This window comes from Mytilus edulis, unplaced genomic scaffold (assembly GCF_963676685.1).
Source record: "Mytilus edulis unplaced genomic scaffold, xbMytEdul2.2 SCAFFOLD_151, whole genome shotgun sequence".
In the NCBI taxonomy this organism is placed as follows: Eukaryota; Metazoa; Mollusca; class Bivalvia; order Mytilida; family Mytilidae; genus Mytilus; species Mytilus edulis.
The window spans coordinates 1-19,422 of record NW_027269194.1 but is presented as its reverse complement, the minus strand read 5'-3'; the positions used below and the strand labels follow the sequence as shown (position 1 = coordinate 19,422).

General features: G+C 33.0%; 1 long non-coding RNA gene across 1 annotated transcript; it reads left to right on the top strand.

Annotated features, from left to right (window-relative positions):
• The first annotated feature begins 413 nt into the window (after positions 1-413).
• On the top strand, positions 414-17,427 carry LOC139509666 (uncharacterized). Its single transcript, XR_011661790.1, has 3 exons — positions 414-559; positions 15,949-16,183; positions 17,351-17,427. It is a non-coding gene; the product is annotated as an uncharacterized lncRNA (long non-coding RNA).
• Positions 17,428-19,422: the final 1,995 nt, after the last annotated feature.

The following is a 19,422-nucleotide window of genomic DNA, read 5'->3' as shown; positions in this document are numbered from 1 at the left end:
CTTTGTTTTTTCGTACTTTTTTAGGGGATTGATGTGAACTTCTGTATATTCTCTTACAACTCGACCTTCTGTCTCTATAACATTTAAGTTTAAACTAAAGGCTTTTTACATGTCACTTAAATATTAGAAACTAACACAAACATATTTATTTTCATAATGATGCGGTTGAATTCCAAGAAAAGATAAAAAAAAAAAAAAAAAAAAAAAAAAAAAAAAAAAAAAAAAAAAAAAAAAAAAAAAAAAAAAAAAAAACTACAACGAACGTAAAGGGGGATTTTGTTATACCATGTTGTACCTTTTTGTGGTTTAAATAGTTACAGGCAAAACATTACGTAATTAATTACATTTGCATTAATTTCTCTTTCAGACAACGGAATTATTACATGAAAACGTTTATTAATTAGTTACGTAATATATTGCGATCTATCAAAACATTTTATAGTAAACAAGCTTTGTCTGCCTGTATAAATAGAGACGTTGTGACAATTAAGACATCTGAATAACTACTAAACAGCTAGGATGAACACTTTATTTATCATTGTATTCTTTGGTATTGTAGGTCAGTATAACTTTTATAATTTCTTTATTTATACCATACACATATAAGTTTCATTGCTAACATATATAGTACATATAAATGATATAGTTTCTAGTTTCTGTGCATGATTTAAAAAGATATAGGTATTTTAAGAGGGTCTGGATTCAAAGTATATTTCTGTATTTTTCATTTTTTACACTATTTGTATTTAATCTTTATTAGTTTTGTTCATTTTTCTCTTTTTTTCATATTTTTGTGTATTTATATTATCCATTCTTTATGTTTCAGTACCCCATATTTCTATAATCTAAAAAACATTTGGCATATTATTCTCTATTCTTCTTTCAATCATTAGGTTGTGATATTGGACCATTATTCTCTATTCTTCTTTTAATCATTAGGTTGTGATATTGGACCATTATTCTCTATTCTTCTTTCAATCATTAGGTTGTGGTATTGGACCATTATTCTCTATTCTTCTTTCAATCATTAGGTTGTGGTATTGGACCATTATTCTCTATTCTTCTTTCAATCATTAGGTTGTGGTATTGGACCATTATTCTCTATTCTTCTTTCAATCATTAGGTTGTGGTATTGGACCATTATTCTCTATTCTTCTTTCAACCATTAGGTTGTGGTATTGGACCATTATTCTTTATTCTTCTTTCAATCATTAGGTTGTGGTATTGGACCATTATTCTCTATTCTTCTTTCAATCATTAGGTTGTGGTATTGGACCATTATTCTCTATTCTTCTTTCAATCATTAGGATGTGGTATTGGACCATTATGCTTTATTCTTCTTTCAATCATTAGGTTGCGGTTTTGGACCATTATTCTCTATTCTTCTTTCAATCATTAGGTTGTGGTATTGGACCATTATTCTCTATTCTTCTTTCAACCATTAGGTTGTGGTATTGGACCATTATTCTTTATTCTTCTTTCAATCATTAGGTTGTGGTATTGGACCATTATTCTCTATTCTTCTTTCAATCATTAGGTTGTGGTATTGGACCATTATTCTCTAGCCTTCTTTCAATCATTAGGTTGTGGTATTTGACCATTATTCTCTAGCCTTCTTTCAATCATTAGGTTGTGGTATTGGACCATTATTCTCTAGCCTTCTTTCAATCATTAGTTGTGGTATTTGACCATTATTCTCTATTCTTCTTTCAATCATTAGGTTGTGGTATTGGACCATTATGCTCTAGTCTTCTTTCAACCATTAGGTTGTGGTATTGGACCATTATTCTCTAGCCTTCTTTCAATCATAAGGTTGTGGTATTGGACCATTATTCTCTATTCTTCTTTCAATCATTAGGTTGTGGTATTGGACCATTATTCTCTATTCTTCTTTTCATCATTAGGTTGTGGTATTGGACCATTATTCTCTATTCCTTCAATCATTAGGTTGTGATATTGGACCATTATTCTCTATTCTTCTTTCAATCATTAGGTTGTGGTATTGGACCATTATTCTCTATTCTTCTTTCAATCATTAGGTTGTGGTATTGGACCATTATTCTTTGTTCTTCTTTCAATCATTAGGTTGTGGTATTGGACCATTATTCTCTAGTCTTCTTTCAATCATTAGGTTGTGGTATTGGACCATTATTCTCTATTCTTCTTTCAATCATTAGGTTGTGGTATTGGACCATTATTCTTTATTCTTCTTTTCATCATTAGGTTGTAGTATTGGACCATTATTCTCTATTCTTCTTTTCATCATTAGGTTGTGGTATTGGACCATTATTCTCTATTCTTCTTTCAATCATTAGGTTGTGGTATTGGACCATTATTCTCTATTCTTTCAATCATTAGGTTGTGGTATTGGACCATTATTCTCTATTCTTCTTTCAATCATTAGGTTGTGGTATTGGACCATTATTCTCTATTCTTCTTTCAATCATTAGGTTGTGGTATTGGACCATTATTCTCTATTCTTTCAATCATTAGGTTGTGGTATTGGACCATTATTCTCTATTCTTCTTTCAATCATTAGGTTGTGGTATTGGACCATTATTCTCTATTCTTCTTTCAATCATTAGGTTGTGGTACTGGACCATTATTCTCTATTCTTCTTTCAATCATTAGGTTGTGGTATTGGACCATTATTCTTTATTCTTCTTTCAATCATTAGGTTGTGGTATTGGACCATTATTCTCTATTCTTCTTTCAATCATTAGGTTGTGGTATTGGACTATTATTCTCTATTCTTCTTTCAATCATTAGGTTGTGGTATTAGACCATTATTCTCTATTCTTCTTTTCTTCATTAGGTTGTGGTATTGGACCATTATTCTCTATTCTTCTTTCAATCATTAGGTTGTGGTATTGGACCATTATTCTCTATTCTTCTTTTCTTCATTAGGTTGTGGTATTGGACCATTATTCTCTATTCTTCTTTCAATCATTAGGTTGTGGTATTGGACCATTATTCTCTATTCTTTCAATCATTAGGTTGTGGTATTGGACCATTATTCTCTATTCTTTCAATCATTAGATTGTGGTATTGGACCATTATTCTCTATTCTTCTTTCAATCATTAGGTTGTGGTATTGGACCATTATTCTCTATTCTTTCAATCATTAGATTGTGGTATTGGACCATTATTCTCTATTCTTCTTTCAATCATTAGGTTGTGGTATTGGACCATTATTCTCTATTCTTTCAATCATTAGATTGTGGTATTGGACCATTATTCTCTATTCTTCTTTCAATCATTAGGTTGTGGTATTGGACCATTATTCTCTATTCTTTCAATCATTAGATTGTGGTATTGGACCATTATTCTCTATTCTTCTTTCAATCATTAGGTTGTGGTATTGGACCATTATTCTCTATTCTTTCAATCATTAGATTGTGGTATTGGACCATTATTCTCTATTCTTCTTTCAATCATTAGGTTGTGGTATTGGACCATTATTCTTTATTCTTCTTTCAATCATTAGGTTGTGGTATTGGACCATTATTCTTTGTTCTTCTTTCAATCATTAGGTTGTGGTATTGGACCATTATTCTCTATTCTTTCAATCATTAGGTTGTAGTATTGGACCATTATTCTCTATTCTTCTTTCAATCATTAGATTGTGGTATTGGACCATTATTCTCTATTCTTCTTTCAATCATTAGGTTGTAGTATTGGACCATTATTCTCTATTATTCTTTCAATCATTAGGTTGTGGTATTTGACCATTATTCTCTATTCTTCTTTCAATCATTAGGTTGTGGTATTTGACCATTATTCTCTATTCTTCTTTCAATCATTAGGTTGTGGTATTGGACCATTATTCTCTATTCTTCTTTCAATCATTAGGTTGTTGTATTGGACCATTATTCTCTATTCTTCTTTCAATCATTAGGTTGTGGTATTGGACCATTATTCTTTATTCTTCCTTCAATCATTAGGTTGTGGTATTGGACCATTATTCTCTATTCTTCTTTCAATCATCAGGTTGTAGTATTGGACCATTATTCTCTATTCTTCTTTCAATCATCAGGTTGTAGTATTGGACCATTATTCTCTATTATTCTTTCAATCATTAGATTGTGGTATTGGACCATTATTCTCTATTCTTCTTTCAATCATTAGGTTGTGGTATTGGACCATTATTCTCTATTCTTCTTTCAATCATTAGGTTGTGGTATTGGACCATTATTCTCTATTCTTCTTTCAATCATTAGGTTGTGGTATTGGACTATTATTCTCTATTTTTCTTTCAATCATTAGGTTGTGGTATTGGACCATTATTCTCTATTCTTCTTTCAATCATTAGGTTGTGGTATTGGACCATTATTCTCTATTCTTCTTTCAATCATTAGGTTGTGGTATTGGACCATTATTCTCTATTCTTCTTTCAATCATTAGGTTGTGGTATTGGACCATTATTCTCTATTCTTCTTTCAATCATTAGGTTGTGGTATTGGACCATTATTCTCTATTCTTCTTTCAATCATTAGGTTGTGGTATTGGACCATTATGCTCTAGTCTTCTTTCAATCATTAGGTTGTGGTATTGGACCATTATTCTCTAGTCTTCTTTCAATCATTAGGTTGTGGTATTGGACCATTATTCTCTATTCTTCTTTCAATCATAAGGTTGTGGTATTGGACCATTATTCTTTATTCTTCCTTCAATCATTAGGTTGTGGTATTGGACCATTATTCTCTATTCTTCTTTCAATCATCAGGTTGTGGTATTGGACCATTATTCTCTATTCTTCTTTCAATCATTAGGTTGCGGTTTTGGACCATTATTCTCTATTCTTCTTTCAATCATTAGGTTGTGGTATTGGACTATTATTCTCTATTTTTCTTTCAATCATTAGGTTGTGGTATTGGACCATTATTCTCTATTCTTCTTTCAATCATTAGGTTGTGGTATTGGACCATTATTCTTTATTCTTCCTTCAATCATTAGGTTGTGGTATTGGACCATTATTCTCTATTCTTCTTTCAATCATCAGGTTGTGGTATTGGACCATTATTCTCTATTCTTCTTTCAATCATTAGGTTGCGGTTTTGGACCATTATTCTCTATTCTTCTTTCAATCATTAGGTTGTGGTATTAGACCATTATTCTCTATTCTTCTTTCAATCATTAGGTTGTGGTATTGGACCATTATTTTCTATTCTTCTTTCAATCATTAGGTTGCGGTTTTGGACCATTATTCTCTATTCTTCTTTCAATCATTAGGTTGCGGTTTTGGACCATTATTCTCTATTCTTCTTTCAATCATTAGGTTGTGGTATTGGACCATTATTCTCTATTCTTCTTTCAATCATTAGGTTGCGGTTTTGGACCATTATTCTCTATTTTTCTTTCAATCATTAGGTTGTGGTATTGGACCATTATTCTCTATTCTTCTTTCAATCATTAGGTTGTGGTATTGGACCATTATTCTTTATTCTTCCTTCAATCATTAGGTTGTGGTATTGGACCATTATTCTCTATTCTTCTTTCAATCATCAGGTTGTGGTATTGGACCATTATTCTCTATTCTTCTTTCAATCATTAGGTTGCGGTTTTGGACCATTATTCTCTATTCTTCTTTCAATCATTAGGTTGTGGTATTAGACCATTATTCTCTATTCTTCTTTCAATCATTAGGTTGTGGTATTGGACCATTATTTTCTATTCTTCTTTCAATCATTAGGTTGCGGTTTTGGACCATTATTCTCTATTCTTCTTTCAATCATTAGGTTGCGGTTTTGGACCATTATTCTCTATTCTTCTTTCAATCATTAGGTTGTGGTATTGGACCATTATTCTCTATTCTTCTTTCAATCATTAGGTTGCGGTTTTGGACCATTATTCTCTATTCTTCTTTCAATCATTAGGTTGTGGTATTGGACCATTATTTTCTATTCTTCTTTCAATCATTAGGTTGCGGTTTTGGACCATTATTCTCTATTCTTCTTTCAATCATTAGGTTGCGGTTTTGGACCATTATTCTCTATTCTTCTTTCAATCATTAGGTTGTGGTATTGGACCATTATGCTCTATTCTTCTTTCAATCATTAGGTTGCGGTTTTGGACCATTATTCTCTATTCTTCTTTCAATCATTAGGTTGCGGTTTTGGACCATTATTCTCTATTCTTCTTTCAATCATTAGGTTGTGGTATTGGACCATTATTCTCTATTCTTCTTTCAATCATTAGGTTGTGGTATTGGACCATTATTCTCTATTCTTCTTTCAATCATTAGGTTGTGGTATTGGACCATTATTCTCTATTCTTCTTTCAATCATTAGGTTGTGGTATTGGACCATAAGGTTGTGGTATTGGACTATTATTCTCTATTCTTCTTTCAATCATTAGGTTGTGGTATTTGACCATTATTCTCTATTCTTCTTTCAATCATTAGGTTGTGGTATTGGACCATTATTCTCTATTCTTCTTTCAATCATTAGGTTGTTGTATTGGACCATTATTCTCTATTCTTCTTTCAATCATTAGGTTGTGGTATTGGACCATTATTCTCTATTCTTCTTTCAATCATTAGGTTGCGGTTTTGGACCATTATTCTCTATTCTTCTTTCAATCATTAGGTTGTGGTATTAGACCATTATTCTCTATTCTTCTTTCAATCATTAGGTTGTGGTATTTGACCATTATTCTCTAGTCTTCTTTCAATCATTAGGTTGTGGTATTGGACCATTATTCTCTATTCTTCTTTCAATCATTAGGTTGTGGTACTGGACCATTATTCTCTATTCTTCTTTCAATCATTAGGTTGTGGTATTGGACCATTATTCTTTATTCTTCTTTCAATCATTAGGTTGTGGTATTGGACCATTATTCTTTATTCTTCTTTCAATCATTAGGTTGTGGTACTGGACCATTATTCTCTATTCTTCTTTCAATCATTAGGTTGTGGTATTGGACCATTATTCTTTATTCTTCTTTCGATCATTAGGTTGTGGTATTGGACCATTATTCTCTATTCTTCTTTCAATCATTAGGTTGTGGTACTGGACCATTATTCTCTATTCTTCTTTCAATCATTAGGTTGTGGTATTGGACCATTATTCTTTATTCTTCTTTCAATCATTAGGTTGTGGTATTGGACCATTATTCTCTATTCTTCTTTCAATCATTAGGTTGTGGTACTGGACCATTATTCTCTATTCTTCTTTCAATCATTAGGTTGTGGTATTGGACCATTATTCTTTATTCTTCTTTCAATCATTAGGTTGTGGTATTGGACCATTATTCTCTATTATTTCAATCATTAGGTTGTGGTATTGGACCATTATTCTTTATTCTTCTTTTCATCATTAGGTTGTGGTATTGGACCATTATTCTCTATTCTTCTTTTCATCATTTGATTGTGGTATTGGACCATTATTCTCTATTCTTCTTTCAATCATTAGGTTGTGGTATTGGACCATTATTCTCTATTCTTCTTTCAATCATTAGGTTGTGGTATTGGACCATTATTCTCTATTCTTCTTTCAATCATTAGGTTGTGGTATTGGACCATTATTCTCTATTCTTCTTTTCATCATTAGGTTGTGGTATTGGACCATTATTCTCTATTCTTCTTTCAATCATTAGGTTGTAGTATTGGACCATTATTCTCTATTCTTCTTTCAATCATCAGGTTGTTGTATTGGACCATTATTCTCTATTCTTTTTTCAATCATTAGGTTGTGGTTTTGGACCATTATTCTCTATTCTTCTTTCAACCATTAGGTTGTGGTATTGGACCATTATTCTTTGTTCTTCTTTCAATCATTAGGTTGTGGTATTGGACCATTATTCTCTATTCTTCTTTTCATCATTAGGTTGTGGTATTGGACCATTATTCTCTATTCTTTCAATCATTAGGTTGTGGTATTGGACCATTATTCTTTATTCTTCTTTCAATCATTAGGTTGTGGTAATGGACCATTATTCTCTAGTCTTCTTTCAATCATTAGGTTGTGGTATTGGACCATTATTCTTTGTTCTTCTTTCAATCATTAGGTTGTGGTATTGGACCATTATTCTTTGTTCTTCTTTCAATCATTAGGTTGTGGTATTGGATTATTATTCTTTATTCTTCTTTCAATCATTAGGTTGTGGTATTGGACCATTATTCTCTATTCTTCTTTCAATCATTAGGTTGTGGTATTGGACCATTATGCTGTATTCTTCTTTCAATCATTAGGTTGTGGTATTGGACCATTATTCTTTATTCTTCTTTCAATCATTAGGTTGTGGTATTGGACCATTATTCTCTATTCTTCTTTTCATCATTAGGTTGTGGTATTGGACCATTATGCTCTATTATTCTTTCAATCATTAGGTTGTGGTATTGGACCATTATTCTCTATTCTTCTTTCAATCATTAGGTTGTGGTATTGGACCATTATTCTCTATTCTTCTTTCAATCATTAGGTTGTAGTATTGGATCATTATTCTTTATTCTTCTTTCAATCATTAGGTTGTGGTACTGGACCATTATTCTCTATTCTTCTTTCAATCATTAGGTTGTGGTATTGGACCATTATTCTCTATTCTTCTTTCACTCATTAGGTTGTAGTATTGGACCATTATTCTCTATTCTTCTTTCAATCATTAGGTTGTGGTATTTGACCATTATTCTCTAGTCTTCTTTCAATCATTAGGTTGTGGTATTGGACCATTATTCTCTAGTCTTCTTTCAATCATTAGGTTGTGGTATTAGACCATTATTCTTTATTCTTCTTTGAATCATTAGGTTGTGGTATTGGACCATTATTCTCTATTCCTTCAATCATTAGGTTGTGGTATTGGACCATTATTCTCTATTCTTCTTTCAATCATTAGGTTGTGGTATTGGACCATTATTCTTTGTTCTTCTTTCAATCATTAGGTTGTGGTATTGGACCATTATTCTCTATTCTTCTTTCAATCATTAGGTTGTAGTATTGGACCATTATGCTCTATTCTTCTTTCAATCATTAGGTTGTGGTATTGGACCATTATTCTTTGTTCTTCTTTCAATCATTAGGTTGTGGTATTGGACCATTATTCTCTATTCTTCTTTCAATCATTAGGTTGTAGTATTGGACCATTATTCTCTATTTTTCTTTCAATCATTAGGTTGTGGTATTGGACCATTATTCTCTAGTCTTCTTTCAATCATTAGGTTGTGGTATTGGACCATTATTCTTTATTCTTCTTTCAATCATTAGGTTGTGGTATTGGACCATTATTCTTTATTCTTCTTTCAATCATTAGGTTGTGGTATTGGATCATTATTCTCTAGTCTTCTTTCAATCATTAGGTTGTGGTATTGGACCATTATTCTTTATTCTTCTTTCAATCATTAGGTTGTGGTATTGGACCATTATTCTTTATTCTTCTTTCAATCATTAGGTTGTGGTATTGGACCATTATTCTCTATTCTTCTTTCAATCATTAGGTTGTGGTATTTGACCATTATTCTCTATTCTTCTTTCAATCATTAGGTTGTGGTATTGGACCATTATTCTTTATTCTTCTTTCAATCATTAAGTTGTTGTATTGGACCATTATTCTTTATTCTTCTTTCAATCATTAGGTTGTTGTATTGGACCATTATTCTCTATTCTTCTTTCAACCATTAGGTTGTGGTATTGGACCATTATTCTCTATTCTTCTTTCAATCATTAGGTTGTGGTATTGGACCATTATTCTCTATTCTTCTTTCAATCATTAGGTTGTGGTATTGGACCATTATTCTCTATTCTTCTTTCAATCATTAGGTTGTGGTATTGGACCATTATTCTTTATTCTTCTTTCAATCATTAGGTTGTGGTATTGGACCATTATTCTCTAGTCTTCTTTCAATCATTAGGTTGTAGTATTGGACCATTATTCACTATTCTTCTTTCAATCATTAGGTTGTGGTATTGGACCATTATTCTCTATTCTTCTTTCAATCATTAGGTTGTGGTATTGGACCATTATTCTCTATTCTTCTTTCAATCATTAGTTTGTGGTATTGGACCATTATGCTCTATTCTTCTTTCAATCATTAGGTTGTGGTATTGGACCATTATTCTCTAGTCTTCTTTCAATCATTAGGTTGTGGTATTGGACCATTATTCTTTATTCTTCTTTCAATCATTAGGTTGTGGTATTGGACCATTATTCTTTATTCTTCTTTCAGTCATTAGGTTGTGGTATTGGATCATTATTCTCTAGTCTTCTTTCAATCATTAGGTTGTGGTATTGGACCATTATTCTTTATTCTTCTTTCAATCATTAGGTTGTGGTATTGGACCATTATTCTTTATTCTTCTTTCAATCATTAGGTTGTGGTATTGGACCATTATTCTCTATTCTTCTTTCAATCATTAGGTTGCGGTTTTGGACCATTATTCTCTATTCTTCTTTCAATCATTAGGTTGTGGTATTAGACCATTATTCTCTATTCTTCTTTTCATCATTAGGTTGTGGTATTGGACCATTATTCTCTATTCTTCTTTCAATCATTAGGTTGTGGTATTGGACCATTATTCTCTATTCTTCTTTCAATCATAAGGTTGTGGTATTGGACCATTATTCTCTATTCTTCTTTCAATCATTAGGTTGTGGTATTGGACCATTATTCTCTATTCTTCTTTTCATCATTAGGTTGTGGTATTGGACCATTATTCTCTATTCTTCTTTCAATCATTAGGTTGTGGTATTTGACCATTATTCTCTATTCTTCTTTCAATCATTAGGTTGTGGTATTTGACCATTATTCTCTAGTCTTCTTTCAATCATTAGGTTGTGGTATTGGACCATTATTCTCTATTCTTCTTTCAATCATTAGGTTGTGGTATTTGACCATTATTCTCTAGTCTTCTTTCAATCATTAGGTTGTGGTATTGGACCATTATTCTCTATTCTTCTTTCAATCATTAGGTTGTGGTATTTGACCATTATTCTCTATTTTTCTTTTCATCATTAGGTTGTGGTATTGGACCATTATTCTCTATTCTTCTTTCAATCATTAGGTTGTGGTATTTGACCATTATTCTCTATTCTTCTTTCAATCATTAGGTTGTGGTATTGGACCATTATTCTCTATTCTTCTTTCAATCATTAGGTTGTGGTATTGGACCATTATTCTCTATTCTTCTTTCAATCATTAGGTTGTGGTATTGGACCATTATTCTTTGTTCTTCTTTCAATCATTAGGTTGTGGTATTGGACCATTATTCTCTATTCTTCTTTCAATCATTAGGTTGTGGTATTGGACCATTATGCTCTAGTCTTCTTTCAATCATTAGGTTGTGGTATTGGATCATTATTCTCTATTCTTCTTTCAATCATTAGGTTGTGGTATTGGACCATTATTCTCTATTCTTCTTTCAATCATTAGGTTGTGGTATTGGACCATTATTCTTTATTCTTCTTTCAATCATTAGGTTGTGGTATTGGACCATTATTCTCTATTCTTCTTTCAATCATTAGGTTGTGGTATTGGACTATTATTCTCTAGTCTTCTTTCAATCATTAGGTTGTGGTATTGGACCATTATTCTTTATTCTTCTTTCACTCATTAGGTTGTGGTATTGGACCATTATTTTTTATTCTTCTTTCAATCATTAGGTTGTGGTATTGGACCATTATTCTTTATTCTTCTTTCACTCATTAGGTTGTGGTATTGGACCATTATTCTCTATTCTTCTTTCAATCATTAGGTTGTGGTATTGGACCATTATTCTCTAGCCTTCTTTCAATCATTAGGTTGTGGTATTAGACCATTATTCTTTATTCTTCTTTGAATCATTAGGTTGTGGTATTGGACCATTATTCTCTATTCTTCTTTCAATCATTAGGTTGTGGTATTGGACCATTATTCTTTGTTCTTCTTTGAATCATTAGGTTGTGGTATTGGACCATTATTCTCTATTCTTCTTTCAATCATTAGGTTGTGGTATTGGACCATTATTCTCTATTCTTCTTTCAATCATTAGGTTGTGGTATTGGACCATTATTCTCTATTCTTCTTTCAATCATTAGGTTGCGGTTTTGGACCATTATTCTCTATTCTTCTTTCAATCATTAGGTTGCGGTATTGGACCATTATTCTCTAGTCTTCTTTCAATCATTAGGTTGTGGTATTGGACCATTATTCTTTATTCTTCTTTCAATCATTAGGTTGTAGTATTGGACCATTATTCTCTATTCTTCTTTCAATCATTAGGTTGTGGTATTGGACCATTATTCTCTATTCTTCTTTCAATCATTAGGTTGTGGTATTGGACCATTATTCTCTATTCTTCTTTCAATCATTAGGTTGTTGTATTGGACCATTATTCTCTATTCTTCTTTCAATCATTAGGTTGTGGTATTGGACCATTATTCTTTATTCTTCTTTCAATCATTAGGTTGCGATATTGGACCATTATGCTCTATTCTTCTTTCAATCATTAGGTTGTGGTATTGGACCATTATTCTCTATTCTTCTTTCAATCATTAGGTTGTGGTATTGGACCATTATTTTCTATTCTTCTTTCAATCATTAGGTTGTGGTATTGGACCATTATTCTCTATTCTTCTTTTCATCATTAGGTTGTGGTATTGGACCATTATTCTCTATTCTTCTTTCAATCATTAGGTTGTGGTATTGGACCATTATTCTCTATTCTTCTTTCAATCATAAGGTTGTGGTATTGGACCATTATTCTCTATTCTTCTTTCAATCATTAGGTTGTGGTATTTGACCATTATTCTCTATTTTTCTTTTCATCATTAGGTTGTGGTATTGGACCATTATTCTCTATTCTTCTTTTCATCATTAGGTTGTGGTATTGGACCATTATTCTCTATTCTTCTTTCAATCATTAGGTTGTGGTATTTGACCATTATTCTCTATTTTTCTTTTCATCATTAGGTTGTGGTATTGGACCATTATTCTCTATTCTTCTTTCAATCATTAGGTTGTGGTATTGGACCATTATTCTCTATTCTTCTTTTCATCATTAGGTTGTGGTATTGGACCATTATTCTCTATTCTTCTTTCAATCATTAGGTTGTGGTATTGGACCATTATTCTCTATTATTCTTTCAATCATTAGGTTGTGGTATTGGACCATTATTCTCTATTCTTCTTTCAATCATTAGGTTGTGGTATTGGACCATTATTCTCTATTCTTCTTTCAATCATTAGGTTGTGGTATTGGACCATTATTCTCTATTCTTCTTTCAATCATTAGGTTGTGGTATTGGACCATTATTCTCTATTCTTCTTTCAATCATTAGGTTGTGGTATTGGATCATTATTCTCTATTCTTCTTTCAATCATTAGGTTGTGGTATTGGACCATTATTCTCTATTCTTCTTTCAATCATTAGGTTGTGGTATTGGACCATTATTCTCTATTCTTCTTTTCATCATCAGGTTGTGGTATTGGACCATTATTCTCTATTCTTCTTTCAATCATTAGGTTGCGATATTTGACCATTATTCTCTATTCTTCTTTCAATCATTAGGTTGTGGTATTGGACCATTATTCTCTATTCTTCTTTTCATCATTAGGTTGTGGTATTGGACCATTATTCTCTATTTTTCTTTCAATCATCAGGTTGTGGTATTGGACCATTATTCTCTATTCTTCTTTCAATCATTAGGTTGTGGTATTGGATCATTATTCTCTATTCTTCTTTCAATCATTAGGTTGTGGTATTGGACCATTATTCTCTATTCTTCTTTCAATCATTAGGTTGTGGTATTGGACCATTATTCTCTATTCTTCTTTCAATCATTAGGTTGTGGTATTGGACCATTATTCTCTATTCTTCTTTTCATCATTAGGTTGTGGTATTGGACCATTATTCTCTATTCTTCTTTCAATCATAAGGTTGTGGTATTGGACCAATATTCTTTATTCTTCTTTCAATCATTAGGTTGTGGTATTGGACCATTATTCTCTATTCTGTAAACTCCAATCATGCTCTAATCTACTACAGTGGTGGATCCAGGGGGGTCTGGGGGTTGGAACTCCCCCTTTTTGTTGACGATCAATGCATTTGAATGGGGACATATAGCTGGAAACCCTTTGTCCTAGTTTGGAACCCCCCTTTTTAAGACTGGATCCGCCCCTGTACTATTTGGATATATATTGATTAAAGTTTGCTTAACGTCCAGTAATAAAACAAAATCAGAACGAGTACAACTTAATAATAAATTCTTCAAATTTGCGTCTGGCGCAAACATAAAATTCCAATCCTCGTATCTATGATGAATTTATTTACAACCACTGGGTCGATGACACTGCTAGTGGAGTTTTTACTCCCCGAGGATATCTCCAGCCCAGTAGTCAGCACTTCTGTTTTGACATGAATTATCTTTGATATGGTCATAATCGTAAATTATTTTTTTACATTTTGCTTTGAATTCTTAAAATACTGAGGCTTTTCTTCCTCAGGAATAGATAACCTTAGCTGTATTTGGCAAAACTCTTAGGAGTTTTTGGTCTTCAATGCTCTTCAGCTTCGTTCTTTGTTTTCGCCTTTTTAACACTTGTCGATTCGAGCGTCACTGATGAGTCGTTTGTAGAAAAAATGCGCGTCTGGCGCAAATATAAAAATTCAATCCTGTTATCTATGATGAGTTAATTTTGACCATTGTAATTTCCAACTTAAATCATTGGAGGAACACTAACTATGATATGAGCAACTCGTTAAGTATCACATGTTGAGAAGGAACTGCTTATTTTTTTGTCGCCCTGAACATGTATGAAACTGGACAGAAAGCGAATAACAGTCAATTCGCCTTTTCAGAATCTATAAGACTATGGAGTATATCATTGTTCGTACACAAAAAGAAAAATAATGTTACATCATTGGTCGAATTTACATTAGGACGTTTAAAACCAATCACAACGTTTTTGGTGTGCAATTTTTGAAAAAATTACCAGTATGCATTAGATTTTAAACAGCGAAATAAAATTATACTTCCGGTACACTTAAGCTTAACCCGGTTTTTGTGTGTGTTCCTGTGGTCAATTTTCAGTTTTCTGTGACATATTAAGTTATTTCTTGTTTTATCCTTTCTCTGATTCACGTGTATCTTTTTTAAAATATGGTGCTAGGCTTTTTTTCACTTATGATCTTTGCCGTTTAAATTGTTTCACTGAAGAAAGACGAAACAGGCCCCAACCGTACACAATCATACGTCTTGTTATCATTAAAGTTGTCCTTAAATTTTTCATATTGCTTGTCTGACAGTGAAGCCGTTGAACAACTTCTAACTATTATACACTTCGTAAAAACACTAAAATATACATGTCTAATTATCAGCATAATATTTTGTACCAAACATCACATCTATAGCATTTTTAACAATACAACATTTATAACAATACAACACATAACATACATGCAATACATTTCACAGAACAAAAATGAAGCACTAAAAGCAGAATATAAGCATAGGCTAGGTATTTTTTTCGAATTTCGGGATGTCGGGATTAATTTTATTTTTAAGGCCGGGATTTCGGGATCGGGACCCCTCCTATCCCCCTCACCTATGGTTGCCAATACACGTCATTTGAAGTTTGATAGATGGAAAAGAATATCAGATCTTTTTTTACTATTTTTTATAATGAGATTATTTCTCTTTCCAATTGTACAGCTCCCCTTCCTAAATGTTATGTTCGTTTGCTTCGAACAAAAGTTGTGCGGGTCTGACTGGGGTTTTCAGAGCAGAGAATAAAGGGAGGGAATACAGAACAAAGAACACTAAATACATAAACAAAAAAAGAAAGAATAGAAAATAAGTTAGTGATAAAATCTAAAGAATAGAGAAATGACGACCCCCCCCCCCTTTTCCCTTTCCATGTAGATACTTGAGTACGTGTGTCCAATGTTACTCTTGTGTCATTTATGTGTTCATATAGTTAAAAGCTTTTTATCAACGATAACTCTAATATTTTCTAATTCGTTAGCTTACATCTTTTAGGTATTTCACTGAGTTGTGTACCATGTATGAGAGACAGTGACTGTAGATGTGGTCGATCTTACCGATCTTACAGCAATTCAACTCCTCACTGTCATGATTTTCAAAATAAAAGATGCTGTTACTGTGAAATTCCAATTGAATGTACACCTGGTGGCTATCCCAACGGTTGTCCATCAAGTAGATGTGATTGCGTTCCTGAGCATTCTCATCACCACTGCAGTTGTCAAACGTAGAGGTAAATATCATCAAAACACAGGTCAAAGTTGTGTATTTTTTTTTTTTTTTTGCTTTTTTTTTTTTACAAACTGATTGTGTGCGGTTTGAAAATTAAGGCCTTATTATTTTTTATTTATTCGAACATCCCTGATGAGATATTTGTAAAAGAAATGCGCCTCTGGCGTACAAAATTGTATGTTTGATGATTATAAATAAGAAGATGTAGTATAAGTGCAAATGAGACAACTCTCCATCCAAGTCAAAATATGTAAAAAGTACACAATTACAGGTCAATATCCGGCCATCAATATGGAGACTTGGTTCACTCGATATCGTAAACTTGTCAATTCTATCATTGATTCAAGGACAATATTCGTCAATATAAATCAATGTGCAGACATCTTATACGTTCAGGTATTTCACATCCCATCTTTTATGGTAACATTCCATGCAAAGCACAAAAATATCGACATTAACCTCGAAAGCTTACAAAACCTTTAAACAGAATTATTCAGAAAGAATATAGATGCGATACTGTTTTCGGGTCATTAAACATTGCATTTTTCGGGATTAATATACCTATTACTCTCTATTCGGAAACCCCACTCACACCCATAATGATACGACTCACTCGGAAAGAATACTGATGATAAATAAAATCATTCGTCACAACTCGGTCGATTCCGTACCTCATCTAAGGATAGAAGGAAAGTAGCGGAGTCCCCCGAGGTTTGCCGATTGGATGAAACACGACTATTATAGGGTATATTGTTGTACTATCGTCACTTGTCCATCCATGTCTACAGTTCTCAACTGTGTTCTTCAACAATCGGTAAAACTATACCATGAAAAGCAGTATAATAGGTCTGGGCCTGGCAATATATATCAAAATTAGAAAATGTGGTATGAAGGCCAATGAAACAACTCTCCTCCAGAGCTCTGAGGCCAAACGGCATAGGAGTTAACAATTATAGGTCCCCGTATACGGCCTTCAACAAAGAACACTGATGAAAGCACACTATTTCTACCTAACACAGGAACTGAAAACAAGCTTATGTTCAGGAAAAGTACAGTGTTGTACATTAGACAACAAACAACACAAAAGGGAGTTTGTTAAAAGATTAATGCAAAAATTTTATGACTATATTTTATATTTTGTTCTTCATATTTCTTTATTCTTTGGTAGGAGATGATAACATGGAGAAGAACTGCAAAAACCAACAAGGCGTTTTTTACTTCTACAATAAAGTATTAAATATAAAACTATTTTGTTTATTCTTGACTGGCATTAGAAAGTATAAGGCTTCTAAAAGAACATGAACTGACCTGTTAAATTTTAACGAAAATAGAAGCGACATTAATAATAGACCCTCAAGTCATTTAGAATAGAGTCAGTCCAAGAGAGATAAGTAAGACCTGTGTTAATACCCTCAACTCATTTAGAATAGAGTCGGTCCAAGAAAGATTTAAGTAAGGAATGTGTTAATACCCTCAACTCATTTAGAATAGAGTCGGTCCAAGAGAGATAAGTAAGGACTGTGTTAATACCCTCAACTCATTTAGAATAGAGTCGGTCCAAGTGGGATAAGTAAGGACTGTGTTAATACCCTCAACTCATTTAGAATAGAGTCGGTCCAAGAGAGATACGTAAGAACTGTGTTAATACCCTCAACTCATTTAGAATAGAGTCGGTCCAAGAGAGATACGTAAGAACTGTGTTAATACCCTCAACTCATTTAGAATAGAGTCGGTCCAAGAAAGATTTAAGTAAGGACTGTGTTAATACCCTTAACTCATTTAGAATAGAGTCTGTCCTAGAGAGATAAGTAAGGACTGTGTTAATACCCTCAACTCATTTAGAATAGAGTCGGTCCAAGAGAGATAAGTAAGGACTGTGTTAATACCCTCAACTCATTTAGAATAGAGTCGGTCCAAGAGAGATAAGTAAGGACTGTGTTAATACCCTCAACTCATTTAGAATAGAGTCGGTCCAAGAGAGATACGTAAGGACTGTGTTAATACCCTCAACTCATTTAGAATAGAGTCGGTCCAAGAAAGATACGTAAGGACTGTGTTAATACCCTCAACTCATTTAGAATAGAGTCGGTCCAAGAGAGATACGTAAGAACTGTGTTAATACCCTCAACTCATTTAGAATAGAGTCGGTCCAAGAGAGATACGTAAGAACTGTGTTAATACCCTCAACTCATTTAGAATAAAGTCGGTCCAAGAGAGATACGTAAGAACTGTGTTAATACCCTCAAGTCATTTAGAATAGAGTCGGTCCAAGAGAGATAAGTAAGGTCGACTGTGTTAATACCCTCAACTCATTTAGAATAGAGTCGGTCCAAGAGAGATACGTAAGGACTGTGTTAATACCCTCAACTCATTTAGAATAGAGTCGGTCCAAGAGAGATAAGTAAGGACTGTTTTAATACCCTCCACTCATTTAGAATAGAGTCGGTCCAAGAGAGATACGTAAGGACTGTGTTAATACCCTCAACTCATTTAGAATAGAGTCGGTCCAAGAGAGATAAGTAAGGACTGTGTTAATACCCTCAACTCATTTAGAATAGAGTCGGTCCAAGAGAGATAAGTAAGGACTGTGTTATTACCCTCAACTCATTTAGAATAGAGTCGGTCAAAGAGAGATAAGTAAGGACTGTGTTAATACCCTCAACTCATTTAGAATGGAGTCGGTCCAAGAGAGATCCGTAAGGACTGTGTTAATGCCCTCAACTCATTTAGAATAGAGTCGGTCAAAGAGAGATAATTCATATTAATGAAGAGCCAAACAAATATTTCTCTTTTCTCTGTCAATAAGCTACTGTGTATATATGTAACCAATAATAAGTGAAAACGCACCAAAGATACTAGGCTTATGCTTTATTACGCTTTAAAATTACTCTTAATGCATGGAGTATTAGTATCTTCGGTCTTAAAAGATTTGTTGTGGTAAGAGCCCTAGAGATTTCAAAATTTGATATTGTAGTTAAAAACAATAGTTCCATACGGCATCCCAATCATAAAATTATGAGTTTTAGCTTTCTAAAAGGCTTTGGGGTGTTTCGCTGTATCATACTTTTTAAAAGTAAAATGTGGTTGCTTACGAATTGGAAAGGCGTACATCCTTTGGGCACATACTCACACGTTTTGTAGTTTAGGCCTACTTCGGAAAAGATCAGGCTTATGCCGCTACAAGGCAGCGCTCGCACCCGCAAAGTGGAAAGGGATTAATATAAGTTGTAATAATTTGTT